At 45.9% G+C, this 12,619-nt stretch overlaps 1 protein-coding gene across 2 annotated transcripts in view; it reads left to right on the forward strand.

The window, feature by feature from the left end:
• The first annotated feature begins 844 nt into the window (after window positions 1–844).
• Window positions 845–12,619, forward strand: part of LOC126919165 (semaphorin-1A) — a 145,587-nt gene continuing 133,812 nt past the window's right edge. For both annotated transcript variants that reach the window (XM_050727923.1, XM_050727924.1), the window contains exon 1: window positions 845–1,189. The gene's annotated coding sequence lies outside the window, so the exon portion shown is untranslated. The remainder of the gene's footprint in view (window positions 1,190–12,619) is intronic.

Genomic DNA, 12,619 nt, shown 5'->3' on the forward strand with positions numbered 1-12,619 from the left:
TAGTATTTTTTCTAACACTAAGTTATAATTTAATCGGGTTAAAAGCTAAGACTGTTAGTTGCCCACGTTTCAAGATATTTACTTAATTGTTCTTTTATTATCATTATTGTTATTATTATTATTATCTACTTTAGAATTCGCATATATTAGTGAATAATAGAATATAGAACATGCAAGGTTTATTTATTATTTTTACTAAAATGTTATATAAGATAATTTGTTGCAAGCTCACAAATACAGCGACTTAATTTTTTCATAACGTCATACTACAGAAATGATTTATCAGCTTATCCACATGTATCTGCGTAAGTTGCAAAAATATGTGACTCTAACTCCAATTTACCTCCCTTTAGATTGTATGTAAATATAAACATATTTCTTGTAATATATCGATTACAAGGTACGTACATTTTTACTGTACTTGTGACAGATGAACTTGTAAACAAAATGTTTGTAAGCTAGTTTTTGCGATTATTCATTATTATCGAAATACGGCGAAGTTACACATTGTAATAATTAAGAATTAATTTTACGATCAATATATATATAATCTTATGTTTACAAACTAACTTATGTTCTTAAATAATGCTGTGGAAAAATAAATCTATATATACAAATAAATTATACCATGTTGCGTAATCTATTGTAAAAGATAATAGTTTCATTATATCCCTATAATCACATTTTGAGTCATAACTACTTCGATATTACTTTTATATCCGCGTTTACAGGTATCTAGATTGGAATACTTGGTCGTCGATTTTTGGTTAATCATTTGAATATTCGCGGCGGCTCGTGAACGGAATAGTTGGAAGAGTTGTCGTCAGATGGTGATAGTGGCGGGCACATCCGCAGAATCAAAAAAGACAGCTGGGAAGTGTAACATCACACATCGATTCGGCGGCCCTGCAAGCTCGAAAAACTTTCCGTTTCCGCGTTTCTTGCGGCTGCTGATGTTTCTTTACAAAGTAAGCGGTAGTTTGTTTTCGTTGGTTTGATAGGAACGCGTGTGGTGCGGTGTAGAAAGTGACCGTTCTACGAACCGATGTGCTGATAGAAACGTGACTGTTGGTTATGCGGTGGTTCCTGTCACGAACAGCAGCCCTTGTTCAACCCCTGTTTCACGAGTCTCGCTGCGACGAAGGAGGGAAGCTCTGCATGATACAAGCGTGGAGGTCACTGCATTGCGGTGAGTACAATGAACGCTACTGCTTACTTTCACCGATATATGTATATTTCAGTAGTCGATTCTTTCTCTGTAAACCGATACAAACTAACGGGGTTCATTACCCTCCGTAACAAGCATGGTGTACGTCTGTAATTTCAATACAAATATGTAGACAGAGCGTGTTTCATCCATTATATCTCTTTCTCCGTGCTTTATCGCTCGAAAAGATATACGCATTTTATCGAACGGAAATTTGAAAAAAAGGCACGTATCCGTATCATTTCTAGAGCGTTCATTTCCGGCGAACCGAATGATTTTCGAGCGGCACGAGGATAACGTAAGAATGAAACGTGTCAGCGAGTTTTCATTCATAGGACGTGTGACTCATCAACATAGCCTGAGTTAGAAAACAATTTCGATAAGAAACCCCTGTAACACGGCGTATCGAGATCGAAATTCGTTAGGTTCGCGGTGCGATTAAAATCTCTCCCCTGTATCGGTATGGACGAGGGCATTGAATTTTCGGACAGTCCGAAGCCACGTAAGTACGTGTGCATCAAATATTTGTATGCGCACGCAGAAGCACACGTAAACCACGAAAGTGTCGACGACACCGTTGACACTGTGCTGCAAATCATTTCGACGATCATAATATGAACTTTCCTCGTGACGTTATATTCTCGGTGGTCACGAGATAAAAGCGTTCTCGATTAATATATAAGGGAACACGCCGGTGTCCGCACGGTAGAAAAAGGTCGACCATCAAAGGAACAATTACCAGCCGTGAAATCTGTTTTATCTCGTAATATTACCAAAGTGTTTTATGCAATGTACCTAGTTGGTAAACGATAAATGTAGACGGGGGAAAATAGAGGCGTTCCACGCATGGGTAAATTGTGGAAGGTGCGTTAAACTTCTAACAGGGTCTCGCGGTTCGTGTGTCCAAGTATATCTGTAATCGATTCGCAGGATCCAAAAATTCCGGCCATTGTCGTAGTCCCGATAATATACATAGGGAGGAAAGATTTTTTTCTCTAGGATGAAACGACGAACCGTCGATTCTTGACTTCTTGGAATTCTGTCAGCTACTATAACCGTTGTCGTGTAACGCTAATGCAGGCTACGTGCTTGCCTGTAACAAAAGCATCGTCGTCTCCGTCGTTCATCGGTACAAGCTGACACGAGCGACGTCGTTATCCGGTGATTGTTGGTTCTCCTCGCATTCTCGGAATATTTATCAACGCGGTACACTACAGGAACAATCGCATTTGTACATACCAGTCAAGCATCTTTAATAATGGGAAATGCGATTACACGCAGGGCCGTATTGATTTTGGGCGCAAGCCGTGGTACAACCCGTTTTCAACCAGTGCCGATGGAAATTAATGGAAAGACACGTGAATTCCCTTTCCGCGTACTCTTCGTTCGCTACCTTCGTTATGTTGCATTCGCTATCTGCGAATGCTCGCTTACGAATCCGAGTGTTCCCTTAAAAGTCTTCTTTTCTCTTTCTTTTTTTTTTTTTTTTTTTTTATCCGAAACCTGTAAACGTGTCTTCGATAAATGGCTTTTCCTGGTATATTTGTTACATGGACAAGCTCCAAAACACTCGGGTACATTGCTGTCTCGCCGCGTCTATTCGTATCGCGTCTTTGAGGTCGAGTCGGGGGTAGTTTTCGATTCGTCAGTTTTAAGCTACGGCCAATCGTCGACGACGTTAATACGATTACGGTCATTGCTCTGCAAGTATCGTATGTTTCTTACGTGCTTCGGAAACTTGGTTGAAATTCAACGAATCCCTTCAATCTATTTGCGTTCGCTAAATTGACACGGAGTTATCTAGTTTTGAGGTTGCGCCATTTAACCGAGCGAAACACGTGTCATCTGATTCCCTCGGCAGTTACGTCGTCTACGATAATTGTATACGTAACTTGGTGTCTCTTTAACCGCGTTAATTTATCGCAATACCAACTGGAAACGGGGTTACAGGATCATCCTCTGGGAAAACATGGACCGAAGTGTTGCCGGGGAGGAAGCGGATGGGAAGGAATTTTTGGCGATAATCACGTGGGCAATATTTACGCGTTTCGACGCGTATAGATTTTCCATGTCAAAGTCGTAGGTACGATCGTTGTCTAACTTGGATTACGTGGAAAGTTTGGATTGACGATTCGCGTGGCAATGCCGTAGCGTATTTGGAGGTAGTGGTCTCATGTTCGCCACGATTTCTCGTTCCGTTTCGCTTTGGCCCTCGCGTCGATGCTCCTCGTCAATACGTTTACCGGTCAATCGTTATCGACTTTCCTTTTGCACGGCACCCTTTGTGCGCCGGGTTCTCGCATCAGTGATTCACCATCGCTACGGCACGATAACAATATTTTGTCGACCGATAACGCGATCTTCCCGGACAAAGGGGAACAGGGAGACGACGGGGGTGGCCACCTTAAGCCGTTTGTTCTCGATCTCTTGCTCGTAGGGTTGTTCCGTGTTTCTTCGACGTTCCGTCGAGTTTAAAGGGATGAAATACCGTTCGTTTTATTTTTTCTCCCTCCAACCATCAGATTACCGTCTCGGCTGTGTCCCTTCCGCTTTAGACGCGTCCTTCACGTGTTCTCGACGTTTCGCGATCAAATACCTTCGATCGAGTACGTCTGTTTGCGTCTTAGATTCGAAACGCGATAAATAAAAATAAAGAATGTCGCTTCCGAAAGAAGACAACAAATAGGGTGGCGGGAAGTGGGAAAGTCAGCCAATATATATCGTGGTAGAAGGACAAGCGGTGTATTAAAAAAGCTAAACTTATCGCGACAATAACAGTTTTTCCAGAGTCGGGGTTTCGACGTAGAGCCATTTTGTTGGTTCGTAAAAAAGCGGTTCTATTCAGGGACACACGGGGCCGGGTCGATTCGGTGTCCGGGCAAGCCGATTCGTAAAACTGCCGTTAACCGGCTGCCGGATAAAATTCTTTTTGCCACGAGAAAAACTTTGTTCGCTAGAGGGCGAACGAAAGAGAGAAGCGAAAAGAAGCGAAAGCGTATCGCGAAAGATGCGCCTCCAGTGTGTTGGTCGTTCCATCAAAGTCGCCCGTTCAAGGCCGGTCAGGGATACGTCGTTTTCGTCGCTAGCTGATCGTTCTTGGTTGCGCGATCAATCGAAGCTTTCTTGTTCCCCTTTCCCCTCGTCCTTTTGCCAATCTTGCGGCCATAGACCTCGCTGTGACAGGATCCTGACGCCCTGCCCGTGCGAAATTAACCCCGCGGTATATAGAGAGCTGAATTTGCATCGTATTTCGCTTTTTTTTCTCCTTTTCCTTCGTTTTTTTAATAGTTTTCCTTTTTTTTTCATTCCTCCCTCCCCCCGCTCCCTCCCCCCGCTCCCTCCCTCTTTTTTCGTTTTTGTTTTAAATGAAAAGTCAGGTAGTCGTCGGTCGTCGAACGTTGACGGGCGAACGAATAGAATTCTTGAAATTGTGCCCCCGTTTTTGCGTCGAGCGCGTTCCACGTATTGTGTACCAGACGCGAAAAAAAGATATACATATGGTATTGTTAGGTAGGAATTTTCAATCGCGTTTGTAGAACGTGCGAGCCGGAAGCGGTGCGCCGTTGCTGCAACTTCGGAATCGCGAGATGCGAGCGTGGATAGAATTTCTAAGGTGCGCGATAAATTTGACCAAGTGTCAGAGATGATCAGCGAAAATAGTCGCGCGGACAAACTCCGGTGCTGTTTTCCGTCGATAGGTTGGTCCGTGCTATCGTAGGAGCAAATACCCACATCACGGTGTTACCTAGTGGCAGCCTGAAAGCTGCTCGTGAATCGGCTCGAGTACGACTTTCACGGGATCGCGCATGCATCCCGACATCTCACCTCGCCTATATATTACTCCGTGGCAATGTAGACGCGTGTGTATAGCTTATCAGTGGAGACTGAGGTCTCTCTCGAAAATGGATGCAATTCCAGGGGCGTACCGAGCGTTCCGCACGCGTTTAGTACCGCGATCTTCCACCGTGGGTACATATGTGTATACATACATAGACCAGGTCCAAACCTAATATCGTGTTTTGACCTCTCCTTCTCTCACAAATACACCGCCCTCGCTCGCTCTCTCAGTCAACCCCTCTGCTTACTGGCAACCCCTCTTCCCATCCTCCTTCCTCTTTCTCCGCTTCTCTCTCCGGGCGTAATCGTCGTCCTCATCCATTCGCCTCCCTGTCCCTGTCTCGCTTTTGTGCTTGCATAGGACGACACCCACAGGCAGTCACCGGCACACAAGTTTGATGTTTACTGGCTGCGGTGGTGCGTATCGTACACACTCGCGTATGCACAGGCACAAAGTGTTAAAAAGCTCGTGTAACCGCAATGCGGATATCTCGTGTGCCTATCGTCGCGCGTATGCAGATCGTGATAGCTTCCCTCTGATTCGACGCTCGTTGTTTTCTTCCAATCGGTCGCCGCAAACGATCGAACTCGATGAACCCTCTACCAGATTTTCCATCCGTCCCTCTGCGTCGCTGTATCTGCCTTTGTCGAGTTTCCAAGCACAGTCTATCGTTAAGCCGTCCGACGCACTTTCGAATCGTTCCACCACCATCGTCTTGCGAGAAATCTTTTTAGCCAACGATCCGATCTCTTTTCACGACGATTCGTTGAAAATCGAACCGATGTATAATTTTCACCGTGTATCACGAATTTCCTCTTGTCTCTTGTTTAATTCTCGCGACCACGTGTTTCTCTCGTTCCTGTCTTTCTTCCTTGTCGCTGTTGGCTACCATTATAGTCGCGCGACAAGAGCCCCGTAGAAAATAGAAGTTTGATTGGAACAGAAGGAATTCCAATCAGAATCGCTGATTCGTCGGGCTGTGTCGTCGACTGTCACTTCGTCGCTGTTGCCACTGTCGGCTCTGCGACTAAGAGCACCAGGAAGAAACGACATCGGCTTCCCTCGTAAATAACATTTGCTTCTCCGCGTACAAACGAAGTTACGACCGTGGAACTTTGCATGAAACGAAAGACACACCGTCGGATGGGAAACGGAAAGAAAGAAACGACGAGTAACGAAAGGGTGCACTGGTTGTTGCACGCAAACAAACGCCGATTTACACAACGTCGAAGACTTCGTCGAAGTATCTCGGAGAAAATCGAGGAATATGCATACCGAGAAGCCGCGGCTCGCGAAAGCTCCGCCCCGTTATCGGTTTAACTTATTTGTAGACGCGCGTAGGGCGTCGAAACGGGCAAATCGGTCCGCGCGCACCTGTAAATTCTGCTTCGTGCAATTACAGTTTCTCGCGAAATAATCAAAAGAATTCTTTCATATGAGAAATTGTAGACATTTGCAACGACAGCAGGGCACGTGTAATTGTCAGCGCCCGATGATAGTAGCGCGTTAATGTTATTGGGAGAACCGGGCTCGCGTATTTTTTTGAAGAAACGCAGAAAGGTAAGACACGCCGCTGTGTTTCGTCCGTATAAACCGGAACGACGAAGGACTCCGGTGGTGGTGCTTTAAAGAATTTAAAGAATCCATATGGGAAGGACCAAAATGCATGCTACGAAGGCGCGACACGAGCAGAAACGAAAAGTCACGGTGCTGGTAACAGGATTTATCGCGTTCTTAGATCGTGCATCATGATACCCGGTGAATTTACAGCTCGTTTCCGTGCACTAGGGAAAAATCGATGAAGTGTTCTGCTCGAGAATATTGGAAGAGACTTTCGACCAAGAATACCAAACGATTTTCGTCGAGACTGGCCCGGATCTCTGTTTCCGGATATTTTCGAGTAAACGAGGATATATTTTTACTCGTGCATCGTTTACGAAATACTGCGCAACTTTTCAAATATATAATGTGCCGAGGCAGAATCAAGGTGTTTGTAGCTTGTTGCTGAAAATCGAGGAAAGCGTGCGGTGAAAACGATGTTCCCAAACGTTTCGTGTTAAGGGAAAGGTACAGGGGAGAGGCTGGTAAAAGCGAGGACCGGAACGCAGGAAGCAACGAACGGAAAGAGCGAGATAAACCGAATGCGTTAAGCATTCATGCAGACGTCGGGGTAGCACCGATTTCGTCGATATTTCGGTCTTCTCCACTCTGGCTTTCCCCTTGGCCCCTTCGAATAGCGACGGCAGCGTTGCTGTACTTTCGGACGCGACTTAATCACCGTGAAGGCTTCCCTTCTGCCAGTCAACGAGAAAGGATCCGGTCTTTATCTGGACTGGCACACGTTGCGTCGCTGTTAGGATTATTCTGTATCCATTCAATCGCTTCGTTAATTTTGTTCGTCGAATTACGGTAGCATTGTATCCGGACGCGATCAATATTTAGCCAAAACTATCTAACTATCTATCTATCTATCTATCTGTCTAGCTTTACCTCTTCGTTTAACGCGATGTATAGAATTTTTCACGATTCGACATTAGGAGGATTAGGTCGTGCAACGATGCGATGGTTAGTGGATGCGAGGCGTGTAGATTAGAATTGAAAATCCACGAGAATTTTGCTACTATGGATCTTTATATACATTAGAATAAATAGATCGACAGGACAGATAAACCTGTCGGCAAACAGATGTTAGTTCAGGTTAAGCATCACGAGACAAGGTACAATTCACATCTCGAATCTATTTCTACCTGTTCGATTTTTACAAGAGTCGAGATGTTAGAAGCTGAACTAACCAATTGCCACTCCTTCGCCAAATTACCTGCTGCGAACGCTGTTCGCTCGATGGTATCGTTTCGATCAGCATGGTCACTAACGATCATTTACTTCAAAACCATCACCGTCGATTACGCGAGTCCTGTAAACGTTTCTACGGAGTTCCCTAACGGGTCCGTGAACAACGTCCATCTCGAATCTCCACGAACAATGGAGTTGTACGTATTTGTCGGGACTTCGCCCTATATATTTACGTTGCTTCTCCATCGAGAAGGAATTTTAGCGTCGAGGGACTTCCAAAGAACAAGCAACTCTAGCAACGAAAAACAAGAAGAGAAATTTGTTGCGACTGCTCAACTAGGTGACGATCAGTCCAGGTTGCAACTGATCGGTTGATATCGCGAATCGCGAACGCTATTAACGCTCAAGGTGGAAGTGGATTAAAGATGCCGAGTAATGTTATGTATAATTGATTTATGTGCACTGTTTGGTATAACACGATGAAGGCTCGGATGAAGGCTGGTTTAAGATTCCTTGAGGAAGCTTCGCCTGGTCCTTATATTTTAATTCTCCGTCCCCAGGGTTTCCCTTCTTATCATGGTTTTTATGGGATGGCAATCTGTTCCTTCCAATCTTGTAATTGTGTACCCTCGTGCGCGTATATCCTCTGATGTTGCTGATTGATACCAGATGCTTACTTTAGAGCGGACCCAACGGGCGCTTAGGCTCTTGATGAGGTCTGTATCGTAAGGTTTACATCTTGAGAGGTAGGAAATTCGGACTTTCCCAAAAAAGGCAGATGTGCTGTTCGAGTCGTAAAAGGGTGGTCATTCCAAATCCCGAAGAAAATTAAAAACGGAATTTCAACGACAAAAGCGAACGAGCAACCATCGAAAAGAGAGTTTCGCTAATAAAGGAACAATTGAACCGCAGAGAAAACAAATGTGACAAAAAGAGGAGAAGATGACCGCAGGTCGGAAGGAAAGGGACGCTTTCATGAATGAAAACACGACGGACAGATTTCTGAATGCCCCTGAATGAAAACAACCTTGAAATTCCTAGGGTTTTAAGGGTCATGCGCTAGAAATCTGAGAATGCCAGTTTTAAGTCCTGTATGACTAAGCTACAAAGTTAGGAAAACGCGATACGATATATGTATGTTGTACGAGAACTTATTACTCCACGTGTGTTTAACATAGTAACCGACGCGCTATTCGAACGTTTCACGTTTTCTTTCCAGATATAACTAATCTACTTGTTTCTTCGTGCAATTAACGAGAAAGTTTCTTGCTGCGATAATTTGATCGATCAGAGCGGTTCTCTTTGACCTCGTTTCTCTATACAAAACCTTGCGCGTATATGTTATTGAAATTCACGCGTGGCGTATATACAAGCGGTACGACGTGCACCTATGTATATTGTGTACGATGAATTTCTGCATCAGGGATTACGTACAGTTGACCCATATGCATGCGTGGTAATCGGAACTTTAGTCCTGCCTCGTACTTCATAAATATGCTACCTATAGCCATCAAATTCTAAACACGCGATTACGGTTATGGCTTTATTCTCCGCCTGTATAACGACGATCGCGTACGCAAGCTTACCAATAAAGCCTGTCGGAGCCCATATTTACGCGGCTTTCGATTTTTCATCGTTTCTCGAGCGTACCGAGATTGCGCGTAAAAATTGCAACGTACTTCAAGTAACGACAAAGTCGCGCCGTGTCGCGCAAACAGGAAAAGGAGATCGGGCAAACGGAGTTTTTTCGGTTTTCCTTCTCCTCTTGAAAACTCTTTCGGAGCTCGTTGAACCTTCAAATGCTCGTCGCTGTACAACTAATTACTATATGTTATCGTTAGAGAAATTATGTAAAGAGATACGCGGCGAATCCGTGCTCGTACACGCTCGTGCAAAAGATCGGTGGTACGGTGAATGCGCTTCGAGGCCTATTCACCCCCATGTTTTTTCCCTCCTTGTGCGCTTAGTTGTAATATATTCCGTTCTTCCGTCCGCTTGCTCTTTTGCGCGAACGTTCCCCGTAATTACTTCTTGCGTTTCGCGCGAGATGTGCGTCACCGTGAACGAGATGCAACGAGTTAGATGTGTGCACGCGACTAGCGATATATTTATCGTTTCCAGACTCGGTAGCTCGCGACGCTCGCGGAATCTTCTTTCGCTGTTGCTCTTCCCCTCTTACCTTTCTGTCTTCCGGTTTGTTAGTTTCTCTGGAATAATTTCATCGCGTCGCGATACAACTTCCATCAGCGTGCGATGTACTTTCGCCGTGACAAGCGTCTCCGCCGAAATTCGTTTCATCGTTTAACGCGTCTCTTCGTCGTTTCTTCTTCGACGTTGTTTATCCGGATCGCTTTGACTTTTACATGGGAAGAAACACACGCCCTCCCCCCTTCTGTGGACGTACGATTTCAAAGCATTCGCGTTAACCTACGTGAAATTTGCGCGAACGCTTAAGAAGCGATCAAATTAAACTCGCCTCGACGGAACTCGTTTCTCCTCCGCTATTTTTGTTATCTCCGTACTTAACGATGCATAATATAATCTCCGCCCGTTATCCGTGCCGCCATTCATTTCGCGTTAGCACCAAAGCTAGGAGTCTTATCCCGTCGAGCAGTGTGAAGCTTTATGAAAAAAGAAATCGTCCTATCGTTGGCGCCCCGTCGACTTCTTCTATTTTCCTCCGCTTCTATCTCTCGGTGACGCGGTTTTCTGCTTCCTTCTCGGCTTCGACTCTCTCCCTTTCTCCGCTCGCCAGTTGACATTATTCCGTGTATTCGCTGTGTAGAGAAATGCTTAGCCAGCACTTAGCTTCACGCGGAATAGCTTTGAATCTCTTGCTTCTATGCGCATAACCACTCTGCAGACTGAATGAAACTACGATGCATACAGCTCCGTTATGTGTTTCTCGATGGCACGCGTGCTACACGCTTGAACGTGAAAAATGGCCGCACATCGCAGTGGATTAACGCTGGTACGAGTCGACATTACGTGGCAGACGGACGGTTCGATGGCGTTGCGAGAATCACGCTGTGGGGTGTACTCGAAAAAAGAACTTATCCGTGGACGGAGAGAAACTCGGAAATCCAAAGTAAGAAGATTTGTACGAATAAGTTTCTAGGGGTGGCGGTGCGACGCTCGAGTTCGATACGGCACGTGTATCCCGTGCACTTTGTACTTACCGCGCTACTAACCCCGCTAACTTATCCCCGTGGCTCGTGACCCGTGCAAATCGTAACACGCGTGCCTTCGACGTTACTTACACGCGCTCCCTATGAATCTGCGTTCGGGCAATTTAGGTTAAATACCGAGTTAACGCCTGAAAAGACGATGGTGTTTAAATAGGGACGAGGGGTGGGCGGCGCGTGCGATTCTTCCTGTACACGTGTACGGAGTTCTGTTCGTGTTTCGTACCACGGAACGCCTGAACCGACCTACGGTTGCCGGAAAGATTCCATCGGCTGGGTTCGCTGCACGATGGGCTTCCTCGCAGTTTCTTTTTTTTCCTCGTGACTGCCATGCTTTCTCTTGGTGGATGCATAGGTAACGAATGAGGCGCACTCACGCGAAAGAAATTGCGTGTATTCGAACGTTACGTGCGGTCCTTCCCGTTCTCGTTCTTATTCGCGTTCTTGTTCCCGGCCTCGTCTTCGGTGCGCGCCATTTCCGTACAAGTGCCGCGCACACGCGGCAAAAACTAATTTAACAGGAACACATTTTGTCGCGACGAAAATTGGCTATGCGCCATCGAAAATCTCGTAACTACTTTAGTTGTTTCGCACGCGCTATTTCCTCCAGGGTGTTTTCCCCTTCTGGCACCAAACTGCCTTTAATTCCGTTTCCAGTGTTTTTGCTCGCAGCAGCCCGCTTTCCTTGTAATCGAGTATCTCGGAACGCTACGCGTTTGATCGGCAACCAGGACGCTCTCCGCGTCGCTATCTTCCGATGTCGCGATTTCAGTTTGTTTTACGCGTCTCGATACCTGCTGAGCGACACAACTTGCGCATTTTCGCGCCGGCAAGATCGCAAAGCGATGTCGATTCCGGATATAACGCGTTTCCACATAAATCCACGCTACGAAAGTTTGGCCACAACGAAGTAACCGTCGGGCTAATAGATTTGTATGTTTATTGCCTCCGCACGGTCTGCAGCTTGGTCGTTATATCGCGTGCAATTTATTCGCGTATACGTCGTCGAAGATCGTATGTCGGATGCGCGAGCGCGGGCGCCTTGTCGTCGGGACGTCTCACCCTTCGCATCACGGGACAACGAGCTACTTTGCCCAGTTGGCAGGCTTCTCTTTGGATCAAGAGACGTTGCAATGGTGATTCGTGAAACGCTACTCCTCTCTTTTTTTTTTCTTTTTCTTTCGTCTGTGCTCTTCTTTGCAGCTTGGGGAAGGGGAATACGCTCTTCGACTTCGCGTTTCCATCTTGCACACGCAAGCCTTCGAACGCCGCCGCCTCTTGCTCGATGTCTTACGTTTCAACTCGAAATATCCTCGAGAATTGGAGAATGTCGAACGCGCGATACGAAGTCGACCGTTGGAATTTTATTTTCCATACTCGTAACTGGATACTAACAATAAGCGCGGAAAAAGGTACAGGAAAAAAAGTTCCGATGGTTTCTTTCGTTTTATGATCTCGGGACGCGTTTTGCTCGTTAGTTTGGATGTAAAGGAAGAGGGTGGGCTGTCGCTATGTCGCGTCGCGGTGCATCTTCGGGGGTCACTTTAGCCAGCGTGGCGCGGCGCGGCACGGCGCGAGAAATTCCTATCAGGAAGG

Source organism: Bombus affinis, chromosome 8 (assembly GCF_024516045.1).
Source record: "Bombus affinis isolate iyBomAffi1 chromosome 8, iyBomAffi1.2, whole genome shotgun sequence".
In the NCBI taxonomy this organism is placed as follows: Eukaryota; Metazoa; Arthropoda; class Insecta; order Hymenoptera; family Apidae; genus Bombus; species Bombus affinis.